Source organism: Haliotis asinina, chromosome 16 (assembly GCF_037392515.1).
Source record: "Haliotis asinina isolate JCU_RB_2024 chromosome 16, JCU_Hal_asi_v2, whole genome shotgun sequence".
Classification (NCBI taxonomy): Eukaryota; Metazoa; Mollusca; class Gastropoda; order Lepetellida; family Haliotidae; genus Haliotis; species Haliotis asinina.
The window spans coordinates 20508070-20522138 of record NC_090295.1 but is presented as its reverse complement, the minus strand read 5'-3'; the positions used below and the strand labels follow the sequence as shown (position 1 = coordinate 20522138).

At 38.0% G+C, this 14069-nt stretch overlaps 1 protein-coding gene across 2 annotated transcripts in view; it reads right to left on the bottom strand.

Moving 5' to 3' along the window:
- LOC137268852 (uncharacterized) overlaps positions 1 to 12976 on the bottom strand; it is a 67612-nt gene extending 54636 nt beyond the window's left edge. Inside the window, exon 1 of one of the 2 annotated variants that reach the window (XM_067803422.1) lies at positions 12798 to 12976. The gene's annotated coding sequence lies outside the window, so the exon portion shown is untranslated. The remainder of the gene's footprint in view (positions 1 to 12797) is intronic. The other variant, XM_067803419.1, reaches the window with a different exon arrangement.
- Between the last annotated feature and the right edge of the window lie 1093 nt (positions 12977 to 14069).

Here is a 14069-nt window from a genome sequence, read left to right as displayed (position 1 = left end):
GTACTGGGGATAGAGCCTTTTTAGAACTTCCCACAATGGGATAGACAAGGGGTACTGGGGATAGAGCCTTCTTAGAAATTCCTATGATGGGATAGACAAGGGGTACTGGGGATAGAGCCTTTTTAGAACTTCCCACAATGGGATAGACAAGGGGTACTGGGGATAGAGCCTTCTTAGAAATTCCTATGATGGGATAGACTGATAAGTAGTAGTACTACTAGGGGAAGTACTGATAAGGCAGCCTTCTTGGAATTTCCAACAATGGGGGCAAGGTGTACTGGGAACAATGCCCTCTTCAAGATTCACACAAGGCTAAAGTTAATGGTGTACCTACACCAAAGCCTTCCTGTAAATTCTCTCAAGGCGACAGGGCAAACTGCGGAAACTCTAACAGGCACATTACAACCATGAATACCACAAAATGAACTTAACATATTTTACCTAGGTGCTGAATGGACCTTCAACCCCAAACTAACCAATGTTCACCAGTCTTAACATCATTACCAAAATTCTTGAAAGACTGTGATCAGACGAAGGTCTTAAATCCCAACGTCTTGTAAAGGTCCATAACTCTTTGATGGTTGATGAAATAGATCACAGCGCCTCAATTACCATGATGTCTTCTAGAGATATATCTCATTCATCACACTAAAAGTGCAGTACCACCCCCATCAGCCAGAAACCACCTCCAGTTTCTTTAGAAATACACTGATACATTCCTAAGCCTGTGACATGAAGCAATTGCTCCGTTCTAGAACTTGATGTGCCCTATAAACTAGGGTTAGGCTCTTACAAGACTTTTTTATACCAAGCCTTAAGAACATTCATGGTGACACAAAAAGTAGTGCCCCCTTGTGGATACTATGCAAGATATCAAAGGAACTAATGTCATTGACGCTTCGCATTTTCTATTCCAGTTGTTCAAATTATTATCATTGAAAGGCCATTGTTTTTATTTTATAGGTCATTGATCTTCACTAATCTATCAGAATGGACCTAAAACTATATTTGGGTTGCTCAATATATTTTCGTTTTATTTTGCATTCAGTTTTTTGGGTCAGTCTCAGACAAAAAAATGCCTTTTCTGGAGAAATGCAGATTAACACTTACTCTTGAAAATATATGTAGTTTCAAAAGAAAGAAGTGGCTAATTGTTTATTGGCAACAAGACCAAGTCAGTCTGCAAAAATCTTAGACCACCTTTATTTGGAGTTAAAGCATTGCTGTAATGAATGGTGCACGAGGACTCACTGAGTGAGTTTGGTTTTACACCGCTTTTAGCAATATTCCACTTTTCCAGCAAAAACAGAGCAGGGGACACCAGAAATGGGCTTCACGCGTAGAGCCCATGTGGGGAATCGAACCTGGTCTTTGGCATGACCAGCAAACACTTTAACCACTAGGCTACCCCACCTCTCCTGATGGAAGAGGAAGTAATACAGCTTTTGATATAAGCCTTTAGACATGGTAATATGATCTACATGGGTTGGTATATTAAGAAAATACAAAAATAATTGTTCTCTTTGGGTTTTATCAATAATTGATCAAATTAAAATCTTCCAGGTACAGCTAATGTAGACAGAACTAATATTTCCAGAATACAATTTGTCACCGAATGAACTTTCTTTGTTTAGCATTACTATTGTAAAAACTATCAGTTGAGACTCTACACTATGAGATCGTCACCAATAAAACAGGTAAAAGATAATGTAGAGTGCTTTTTGCACTTGAAAAAAAAATAAAGGATGGGAAATGTGAGAATATATACCTTAAAGATAATGCCACTGTATAGCAGTAAGCATCACAATACTGATTTCAGTAATGGAATACAAACTTCCAGGTAGTATACAGCCTGGGTAACCATGGTAACGTGTTATGACTTTACTTCTTTGAAGCCCTTATCTTCTTTCAAAAAGATCTCTAGTGGCCAACGACTGCACACAATGCATGTGATCAATAACAGTTTTAAAAAGTTATTACTTATTTCAGTTTGCAGCAATTTTTTCAGTCCCCTCATTTTCAGTTTTTTTGTAATCCATTAAATATTAGCCAGTATAGGGGATAAAAATATACTTGAACAATTTTTTAGTTCATATATGACTGTATTTTTTAAGACTTCATTTTGCTGAATTTGTGGACTGAAAAATAATGTTGCTGTCACCTTCAGGCAGGCGTCACAATACACAAAACAAGTGCTACCAAAATATCATGGTGCGTGATGTTTCAGGAGTGCAAGAAGAGCTGGGGCAGATTAGTGGTCAGATCCGGGTTCCATTCCTTACATCGTTATAGCCAATGCGAAGCCCATTCTAGTGTCCCCAACAGTGAGTGAGGGAGTTTAGTTTTACGCCACACTCACCAATATTCCAGCTCTATTGTGGCGGTCCATAAATACAAGACTCTTCCCACACAATCCAGTGAACAATAGGATGAGCATTGATATGCACAACTGGGATACAATGGCATGTGTCAACCAAGCCAGTGAGCCTGACCAACCGATCCCGTTAGTTGCCTCTTACGACAAGCATACATTTTATGGTATTCTATCCCCTGATCTTCTGTACCCCTGACCTTCAGGGGTCCTCCCACAGTGATATTGCTGGAATATTGCACAAAGTGATCTTAGCGATACAACAATTGTAACTCTCAAACCATAGCATAGACTTATGACAGTTGTAACACTCAGGGTGTAGAGCCACATGATTGGTTCACCTGCACAAAGTGATCTTAGCAATACAGCAATTGTAACTTTCATACCATATCATAGACTTGTGACAGTTGTAACACTCAGGGTGTAGAGCCATATGATTGGTTCACCTGCACAAAGTGATCTTAGCGATACAGCAATTGTAACTCTCAAACCATAGCATAGACTTATGACAGTTGTAACTCTCAGGGTGTAGAGCCACATGCTTAGTTCACCTGCACAAAGTGATCTTAGCGATACAACAATTGTAACTCTCAAACCATAGCATAGACTTATGACAGTTGTAACTCTCAGGGTGTAGAGCCACATGCTTAGTTCACCTGCACAAAGTGATCTTAGCGATACAACAATTGTAACTCTCATATCATACCATAAGCTTACGGCATTCATAAAACTCAGGTTGTACAATCACACCCTGTATTCACCTGCACAAAGTGATCTAAGCAATCTGACAATCGTAACTCCTATTCCTTAAATTTTACATAGACTTACGACAGTCAACACACTCAGGTTGTACAACTACACCCTGTATTCACCTGCACAAAGTGATCTAAGCAATCTGACAATCGTAACTCCTATTCCTTAAATTTTACATAGACTTACGACAGTCAACACACTCAGGTTGTACAACTACACCCTGTATTCACCTGCACAAAGTGATCTAAACAATCTGACAATCGTAACTCCCATTCCTTAAATTTTACATAGACTTACGACAGTCAACACACTCAGGTTGTACAACTACACCCTGTATTCACCTGCACAAAGTGATCTAAGCAATCTGACAATCGTAACTCCTATTCCTTAAATTTTACATAGACTTACGACAGTCATAACACTCAGGTTGTACAACTACACCCTGGGTTCACCTGCACAAAGTGATCTAAACAATCTGACAATCGTAACTCCTATTCCTTAAATTTTACATAGACTTACGACAGTCAACACACTCAGGTTGTACAACCACACCCTGTATTCACCTGCACAAAGTGATCTAAACAATCTGACAATCGTAACTCCCATTCCTTAAATTTTACATAGACTTACGACAGTCATAACACTCAGGTTGTACAACTACACCCTGGGTTCACCTGCACAAAGTCACTTTAATGACATGATAATCGCAACCTCCATACTTCGGTACTTTACGACTGTCGCAACACTCAGACTGTCTTGTGCAATTTCACCCTTGGTTCACCAACATACATCACTTTGAGCTCAGATAATCATGACTCCCACAAGAGTCAAAATGCTCAAATGCTTCATGCAAAGGCACACCTCGTTCACCAGCACAGAGTGATCTTGGCGATACGATGATCGTAATTCTCATACCTAAAACAGACTTACGACAGTCACAACATTCATATTGCTTCATACCATGGCACCCGCCGCTCACCTTCACACAGTGATCTGCATGATTAAATGATCGTAACATGCATACGTAAGTGAACCTATTTCCTTGCATCCACCAGTTTAGGAAATATAGCTGAAGGCTGTGAAGATCGTAAAACTTTCTTTTAGTTAGATTTTTGTACATAGACTAAAATAATAATAACTTATGATGCCACGGGCATATATATCATTCTTGATACTGACGTCTCTCATTTCATTCATAAAATATTCATGTTTGTAAACATATCCAAACTTGTCTGCCAGTTGCGTGTAAAATATTATGTTCACTTGATTAACATTTCAACATGTCGACAGAACAGAAAACTCAACAGTTCATATTGGGAATATATGAACTGGGACAAGTTTATTACCCTGCTACAATGCAAATGAGATGAAATACAACACTTTTCAATTAAACAGTCCATACACCAGATCAGTTAAACACATGTCACATACAGACTTTAAAATATCACAAGAGTTACATTCTGTATGAAACTAAATGTCTGATTATTCGTATCAGTCAATAATTGGATGCAGAATCATCAATGTGTGAAATTTGCTGAGCGTCTGAAAACATGGAAACATACGAAAGACATCCTATTTTACCCATTTTGTTTCGATGTCAGATATATTACTTTGATTACTTTTTGCTTAATGTCACGTTTCGCGAACATGACCAATTTATAATCCGAAAAGGATGGAAAAAATCTTTCATTTGTTTCCATGCACTTGAAGTAAAACATTAAGCCTGGACTAAACGTGACAGATTATATTTTCAAATTCCGCTGCACTCTGTGCAACAATTGATGATATTAGTACACTTTTCTATGTATCCCAATTATGTAGATGGATGTTCGTGATGTCAATCACTGGACTGTCTGGTCCAGACTTGATTATTTACAGAGTGCCAGAGACTAGTTGAGGGGCAGTGGAATTGATTAACAAAGAGAACTGAACACACAGACTATTAGCTGTGAATTTACCTCCACAGCAAACAGTCCATGAATCGGTGCTTCATGTGGTATAAAAGGTTTAGTGAGAAAAATACAAATGTCCATGTTACCATGGTAACCTACTAAATGTAGTGACCGAAGGTTGCTGACCTGTAACTAAGGGTCATGCTCCTGATGTACAATTACTTCAAAATCAATAAATTCAACACAGAGTGTCAATTAGGACACATGTTTCCATGTTCAGCTAGTTTACCTGTAGATTCATCCACACTAAATCAAATTTGAAAAAATAAGACGTGCAGCATGAGGTTTCAGATCTTAAATTTAGCTTGGTTAAATGTTCACGTAAAATTGCCCTACTCTGAAAACACTTCATGTAGATCTCTATGCTACCATGACGAAATATAATGTGAACTATCTGTTATTGGTGAAGAAATTTAGTGAAGCCGCATTGAACCTTCAGGTGTTCAATTTTTAATTTAGGTAACACTTGTACCTGCTTAACTATAACGTATGGTGATATATATTCTGAAATATTCTGGTCCATTTCCTTTGCATATATTTCAGGCATTGAGAATGCAGCACAGATACCATAACAACCAAAATATAGATGGTGTCCATACGGCAAAATAAAGAAAGTCTCATAAAATTTTATTCCACCCAAATCATCATAATTATGCTCACTGAGACAGTGGATATTAGAAGTGGCAAAAATTTGTTGAGCAATGCCACACTCAGCAATATTTCCAGTTATATGGCAGTACTCTGTAAATTATCAAGTTGGAGCAAACAATCTAGTGATTGATATCATGAGCATCAAACAATGCAGTTGTGATACAATGACATGTCAAAAAAAGTCTGTCAATTTGACCATCTGATCCTGTTAGATGCCCCTGGCAAGTATGGGTTGATGGAGACAAATTCTAACCCAAATCTTCACACATAAACTGATAAAACACATTGCTAATTAGAAATACTGTCAGTTAAAGTAACTATTCTGTGCACTACTGCAGTGTGCGAAATACTTTTCAACTTTACTAAAAGATTACAAAAAGGTAAAATACCACTTCAACAAATGACCCAAAGAAATTCACTAGCCAACTGGACCAGTGGCACCAAATTTAAAGCTGACTTCGTCCCCTAAACTTGAAATCCTCAGTGGATACAATGTAACAGAAACTGTGATCTTCGTAGCAACAAAAGCTATGCATCTCATCATATATAATTGCATAGGTTATTATGTCCAAATTACATAAGAAAATTATTGAGAAAGAAATCTTTTTCAATAGATAAACATTACCTTCTGCTTGTAGGCAGTGGTTCCTTTTGTCAGATCAGCAGTTTCAATCAGAGGTTTCTAAGTATAATTTGAAATCTGATTCACTAATCAGAATTCAGTATTTTCAAAGTTCATGCTGGAATTTGCAGATGTATCTGTTTCAGACATGCATATGTAATGGAATTTCATTTGCCTGAAATTTCAGTGTCTTAAATGTCACCTGGAACCTCTTCCAAAAGCTTTTCCACCTCAAACTCTCAACTACCTGTAAGGAAGCATCACCTTGAAAGTGTAAGAACTTGAAATCTATAAGTCAACTCTCATACTTATCATGTAAATATTTAACAGTCTTGGTATATCATTGTTGCTTTAATTTTCTTCTACTCCATCAAATTCAGGAAATGAATTTTAATATTTATATGATATGAATTACAATTATTATATTCTGATTGTGGAGTTTGGCACCGCTTGGGCGAACCTGTAAACTAAAAAATTACAATGATCTGTACAAGTAAGAATCTCTTACTATGCTAATGCATCACGGCATGTGCAACTGCAGGTTTTATAAACCGATTGAACTCATTTTGCATGTTAATATATTCAGGTTATTTTCATGTTATGAATAAAATTGTGCCACTTAGTGTATGAATTGAATTCAGTCTGTTTCCTTGCACAGACGATTGAATCTCTAGATTGGGTATCATAATAGGCTCTTTGTAAATATACACAGGATACCCGGCATAGATGAGGTGTGCAGAGATTACTGCAAACTGTGTCTGAAGCAAGACGACTAAGTATAACAATAACAAAATAATAATAATAATAAAATAATAATAATATGACATGTATTCCTTGACTTTTTCCAGAATAATGTGTTGTTGGCTCGCCACGACTCTTCCACCAACATACACAACCACCATCCACACTCCACTCTTAGATCACTTTCTTACTTCTACCACCACCCCACTAGACTCTTGCCCCCCTACACTCCCTAGCTCCATCTCATCACCCTCCACCCTCACCCCAACTCAACGTTCCCACCAACTGTACCACCAATCACACACCACGCATATTCACACTCCACCCCCACCTGCTCTCCACCCCAAACCCTCCACCCCCACTCTTCTCTCCCATCCAACCCTATTCCACTCTATGCTCACACCCAACCTTTCCACACTCCCTCCAATCCAAACCTACCCCTTATTTCATCCCCACCCAACCCTCCCCTTTCACCCAACTCACACTCCACACAACCACCACTCACTCTATCACTAACCCCCTCCCAACCCAAAGGTATCCCTCACTTCCCTTTCACCCAACTCACGCTCCACTAAACCACTCCTCACTCTATCACTAACCCCCTCCCAACCCAAAGGTATCCCTCACTCCCCTTTCACCCAACTCACGCTCCACTAAACCACCCCTCACTCTCTCATCATTCTCTCCTCATTCCTCCACTCAACCTCTCCACCTTGCACCACCACCCTACCGTAACACAACGTCTTTCCCACATCCCAAAAGCCACCAATTTCCATCCACCCTATTCATTTACTTACTTCACACCACATCTATCAACACATTTTCTCCAAAACTCAAACATCTTTATACAGAAATGGTATCAAGCAAATGTCTTTACATCTGTGAACATCAAGGCTAATGCTTTCTATGTATTCGAATGTGAAGATCTGGTTTGGAAATGGTCTTTAGGTACCAGTGCTTGTCGTGATGGGTGCTTATGACAAGGTACATTTGTGCAGCTAATGTCTATTTTACATTTAGATGGAGAAGGGTCAGTGATGAAACAAATGCTAAAATTCCAAGCTGAATAGCATTTTTACAGAGCAGGATGTATATTTATTTATAAGAACCATTTATTCTGAGAAGATTGAGAGGTTAAGAAAGGTCAGGCAAATAGAAATAAATCTAAACAAATTAAATTCTATTTTATCACTGGCCTTTGGCTCTGGTCTGTGAAAAAAATGTAAACCTAAAATATTGTGACCTGACTGAGCTTCAGTGATGTACAAATCCACACACCCCTTTAGGGCCCCTTTAGCATTGTGTCCAAAAGCGAATCCAGTGGGAGTCGAGGTCACAACTGATAAGCACACAAAACCTAAATTATTTCATGAAAAAATAAGACCAGAGGCAGGACAAACTAGAAATAAGGCCAGTTAAATTAAGCCTTGTTTCAAGTGACAGTTTAAAAATGACCACAAGAACAGTAGAATTTGGTTTTTTTTAAATATTTGTTTAACACAGAACTTGATCTTATTGCAACATGTGACCTCTAATGGCTTCTTGAGCTTTAGTGTCTAAAAGGTGTGAGGACAGGTAGACTTGCACAAGTCTCTGAGGTAATTATTATCAGTCAAAATCATAATTACATAATAGCAACATGTTGTTCCTGCATAACACTGACATCCCTATCTTTATTGTGTCAGGTAATCTAGACTTGCTGATTACTAGGGCTAAAAAGACGCATCAAACTAGCGATGGATTGCAATTGTTGAGTCTCCAATCGCAATTAATTGATGGTCAGCATGAAAAACTATCAATGCATGAATAGTATGTATGACTATCGAAAGTTAAGTAACTGACTCCGTTGCCAAATGCGCAGTGCAAAATACAGAATGTTTGCATGCAGACTTGCACCTTCATTGAGTTTATGTTTTCCTGCCAGTTATTAATTGAGACTGAAACTCTATAACTTGTTTTTAACGAAAATAAAACATACATTCATTAAGGAAATAACTTCAAATGAGACAATTCAAGGACGAAAAAACTATTGCAACAGAATTGCAACAGTCGCAATGTATTGTCTTTGAATTTGTAGAATTTGGTTAGAAACAACTTATTTTATTTATAATGAAAAGGAGACAAAGTGAAATTGGAGATTTAAAACCTGGATCAATCCATTTAAGGCCATTCAAGGCCGTTAGCACAACCGAAGGCCTGGGCAGAAGGGGATGTGGTTCTACAGCTGTGAGAGAGGCCATAGGTTCCTCGGGAATATCTTATACCATAAATGACCAAATAAGTAAAACGTTGGAATTTGGTGTAAAATTGAAACTTGAGTTTAAAATCCTTTTCTCAGAGCAGAATTTCTTTTCAACATTGTTTGAAATAGTTTGTAAAAAGAGATGAACATTATTTGTTTTGATTCCATGATAAGATTGACTTGGTCAGTCACTGGTCACTCATCCAAATAATCAATTCCTCTCATTCTGCTGAACCTTCAGAGTTGGTTGAACTGTGATATTAGACCTGTAACTGTGTAAGTGCCACAGACAAAGCAGTTACCTCATACCAATAATTAGAATTCTGACAATCATGGCACTTAACGAAGTCGAGTGTAAAACCAAAATGCCTGTTATTTTGTATTATTTACAGTTCAGTCCTTCGCAGTAGTACAATCAACTTTAGTCCAGAAATCTTGACTGTGACAAAGTGACTAGCGAGTACATTACCATAAAATGTTTCAAGCCTGTAATGACTTCAGTGCATGAATGAAGTTTTATACCACCTTTTTTGAATATTTCAACAATATAACACCAATAATTCACCAGCGATGAGTTTAAAACTGTACCATGTGTCCCAACACATGTACAAAATCTGGGTACAACCTGTGAGGCCCATTTATTGTGTCCCCCAGCATGACGTTTCTGGAATACTGCTAACAGTGGATTAAAACCAAACTCACTCACTTACACAGAGACAAACCCACTTTTCAGCCCATAAAGCTAACGTTATACCACAGTACTACCTGACTGTTTCAGCTAAATCCATTTCTCTTTTTTCACCCCTATGCTAACCCCCTTCCCTCCCATCACCTTACCCTAAGTACTTGTGTTTCACTTCAGGTAACATGACCTCCCCATTGTTTCATTTGCGACCAAATACTTTTATCACAGCTGAAAACAGCTGTCAAAGCACTCATTGGGAACTAGCCATCTGTCTGTATCAATTATAATAAATTTTAACAAAAACAAAAAAAACCCAAATAGCCTATAGATACTAAGCCCATGATAGCTATAACATAAACCCTGAAGATAAATGTCTGGCGATTTAACAGATGTGCTAAGATACAAGCAGTATTCCCCACAGGACCAATATTTGAGCAATGGATGTGATGTGCTTTCAGGTAAATAGTACAAGCCTTGCTTGAGCTTCAGTGAAACAGTCACAGAGTAATTTACATAATGATTCCAAGCGTGTTTAACCATATAGGGTGACATGGAAAACGATGATGATTACGGTAATTCTTAACTGAATCAGTATCGCATGGTCACGTGACAAATAATGGAGCATGTCTTTTTACATCACAATACAACCTGTGACAGATTAGTATTTTGATGTAACGATGTTGCTTGTCTGCAAACTGATATTATAAACTACACATTGCTGTCAATCAATAATTGCAATAACACAAGGCAGTAAAACATGACCAATACTGACTGATGAAATATTTATGTTGTATTTTCATACAAGCACCACAATGATTTGTTTGAATTTTAATTAAATTTATGGCAGTTAGGTTCACCAGTTCACAGGCCGGCAAACTCAACACACAGAATTTAAAAACGTTTTAAGAAATGTGAATGTTACACATTATGCATGAATGGAAATTAACTAATACCATGAAAACAATTTAAATTTTAATTATATTGTGGATGCAAATCAGTTAATAGTAAATGATTGGGTTAAGATTGCAGCATGAATTCCAAACACTGCATGACCTCAAAAGGAAAGAAAGACGAATGAATGACAAATCCATGAAGCATTTCAAATGTTTTAGATCTTTCACACCAACACATCCTCCAAGAAAATGAAAAGAACCACTCAAAACAAAGGCAATTCAATGAAGGATCCCTTCAGAATGAAGAAAACAGTCTTGATTTCTCAGAGATGGGATGCTGGAGCTGAGACTTGGATGCTTCAGCTATGATTTTCAATGCTGTAGATGAGATTGGGATGCAAGAGCTAAGATTGGGATGTGAGAACCGAGATTGTAATGCTGAGACTGGGAAGAAAACAGGATGCAAGAGCTGAGACTGGGAAAGAAAACAGATGCAAGAGCTGTGACTGGAAAGAGAAAAGGATGCAAGAGCTGAGACTGGGAAGAGAAAAGGATGCAAGAGATAAGACTGGGAAGGATAACAGATGCAAGAGCTGAGACTGGGAAGAGAAAAGGATGCAAGAGATGAGACTGGGAAGAGAAAAGGATGCAAAAGATAGACTGGGAAGACAAAAGGATGCAAGAGATAGACTGGGAAGACAAAAAGGATGCCTGTGCTCTGAAGGTGATGACACTACACAAACCCCTGAAGATGTCAAGAATTCGAGTGCAATGGCTCCCAAACCAACTTCCAAGTAAACAAAATGTGGCAGCGTAGAATACTACAATGAGCTAATGACAATGATGACATGATTTGAACTGTTTCAGAATATATTATGGAAATATACAAGGCATTGTGACATTTCCTAATATTATGTGGATAGGCTGTTACTGAAGACGATACAATGTACACATCAAAGTGACTGATTTCTTATATTACATGGAAAAACTGTTTCCTGCGAGGATATCCTGGGTACATACAGGCCACTGTGACCGTTTCTAGATATTACATAGATAAACTGTTCACTCAGACGATACCATGGTCATGTGCACACCCCTGTGACTGTTACCCCATATTACATATTAAGTTTTTCTTTTTTTTTTAAACTACACTGAAAAAAATTACGAACATAAATCTTATTACAATAATTTGAAAAGCTAATCAAATACTACTGCAATTCAAGATACTATTTAAAAATGTGATAAATTTAAACATGGGTTTTATAAACTTAATACAGTTGATAAAATTATTGTAACTATGGTTATTTGTGTCCATAACGTAAGACTAATAATTTTACAGACATCCTACAAATATGGTAAACCGAGATGTTGAGGTCATGCAAGCCGGAGATTGTTGTCCATGATTTAATCACATGTGGAGGGACCCGCCCACCTTAAACTTGCTAAATCGGCTACTAACACAGGGAAATTTTAAAACGTGTTATATCACAGTGTGAGAAAATGAATAGTAATTCTATTGTACAACAGTGTTACTAAATCGCCATCTCTGCACGCGACCAGCTCGCGATAGAGATGTCGATGTCATTATCAGCTGACAGGGTCGCGACGCATGACATATCAACGTGAAACGAAGAGAAAATCGGTCAGGGCGTCCATTTTGCTCTACAATAGACGCCTAGCTCATCTAAATTCAGTAAACTGAACGGGAGTGCATTAAAACACCGTTATATTTCAGTACGAAACGAGGGCACCGCACCCCGGTAAATCGCTCAGCCGATTGTTTCCCTCAAAACTGCTCAGGCGTGAGACACTGAAATCGACATGCTAGGGTGCACATGTACTATTCTCCCTTTAAATGACTGAACATCCATAGCACACAATACTTACTGTTGTGGATGTACGTCTAATAGCTTGCCTCGGTTCAGTGAATGTGCTGGTTGGGCGAAAATAAACAAAGCCAGGTCACCTTGTTCTCGATGATAACAGATATTGTTCAAATATGAGGGGTATGGTGCCCACCGCCATATTGAAAGCAATGACAGTGCGCAAAGCAATTCGCGCATTGTGACGTCACGGTGGATCAACTTTGATGAGGCTAGTCAAGTGTTGAGAATTCGCTGAATTGATTAGGCTCAACCATGAACCATAACAGAATCGATAATTAATAATGTTTAATATGGACTCTATAATTTTCAGATCCAGTTTATATATCATTGTAATTTATTCAAAGTTGCACTGAAGCGTGTAAACAATCAATAACACTCACGGAGACATAAATTACTCGTACCTAATAAAGATCTACGAGTACAGTCTAGCGGGTTTGGCCATTGTTGTATTTGCGAAAATCCATAGTGTGCACTGCACCTGCCTGTAAAAAAGGGTATTGTGAAACGAAACATGACAAAAATATTCCATGTTATGTTAGCTAGGCCAAAACAAGAGAGTTTTGTTGTGTCTCCTTCCGTATTTGTGTAATATCACTGAAAATATTAAATCGACTCTGCAAGCTCTGAGTCGTAAACAAAGTGTTACTTTATACAGTACTGTCAACGATGTGCAAACATAACATTTTTCACGATACGAATTTTTGGTTTGAAGAGTGTGATGGAATTATAAAGTGCTAAAATTTATGATAACACAATGGCATGCACACAGAGGGGTACACACCGTTCGCAGTCTGTACTACCAGTTGACCGACTCATTTTTGTGGAAGTCACGGTGGCTGGCGATTAGGTGCCTGACTCTGAGAGTGCGGGTTCGAGTCCCGTTGGGGACTCATACAAAAGACCGAAAAACAAAAACACGAAAAACCCGAAGTACTAGACTTTGTACTTTACTAAGAAAGTGTAATCCCAAATATGACACCTACAAAATTAAAACATCAGAACGTATATTACTTGCAATGTAATCAAACGTTCGTTATTTTACATCGGTAAAAGAAACCGATAGTAATGGAAAATGGACCGAGCATTTACAACAAGCACCTTGTTACAGCCAGTCGACAAAACCCTTCCAAAAGATTCGTTTAAGAATTATCAATTGTGTGGGCTCTTTAAATGTCACACATTGAGAAAATAATTATTTGTGTTTAGATTAACACAATTATGTCTCAGTTGGAACTTTTAGTCTTGAAAATCGTTAAAAACTCCTTCACACGCG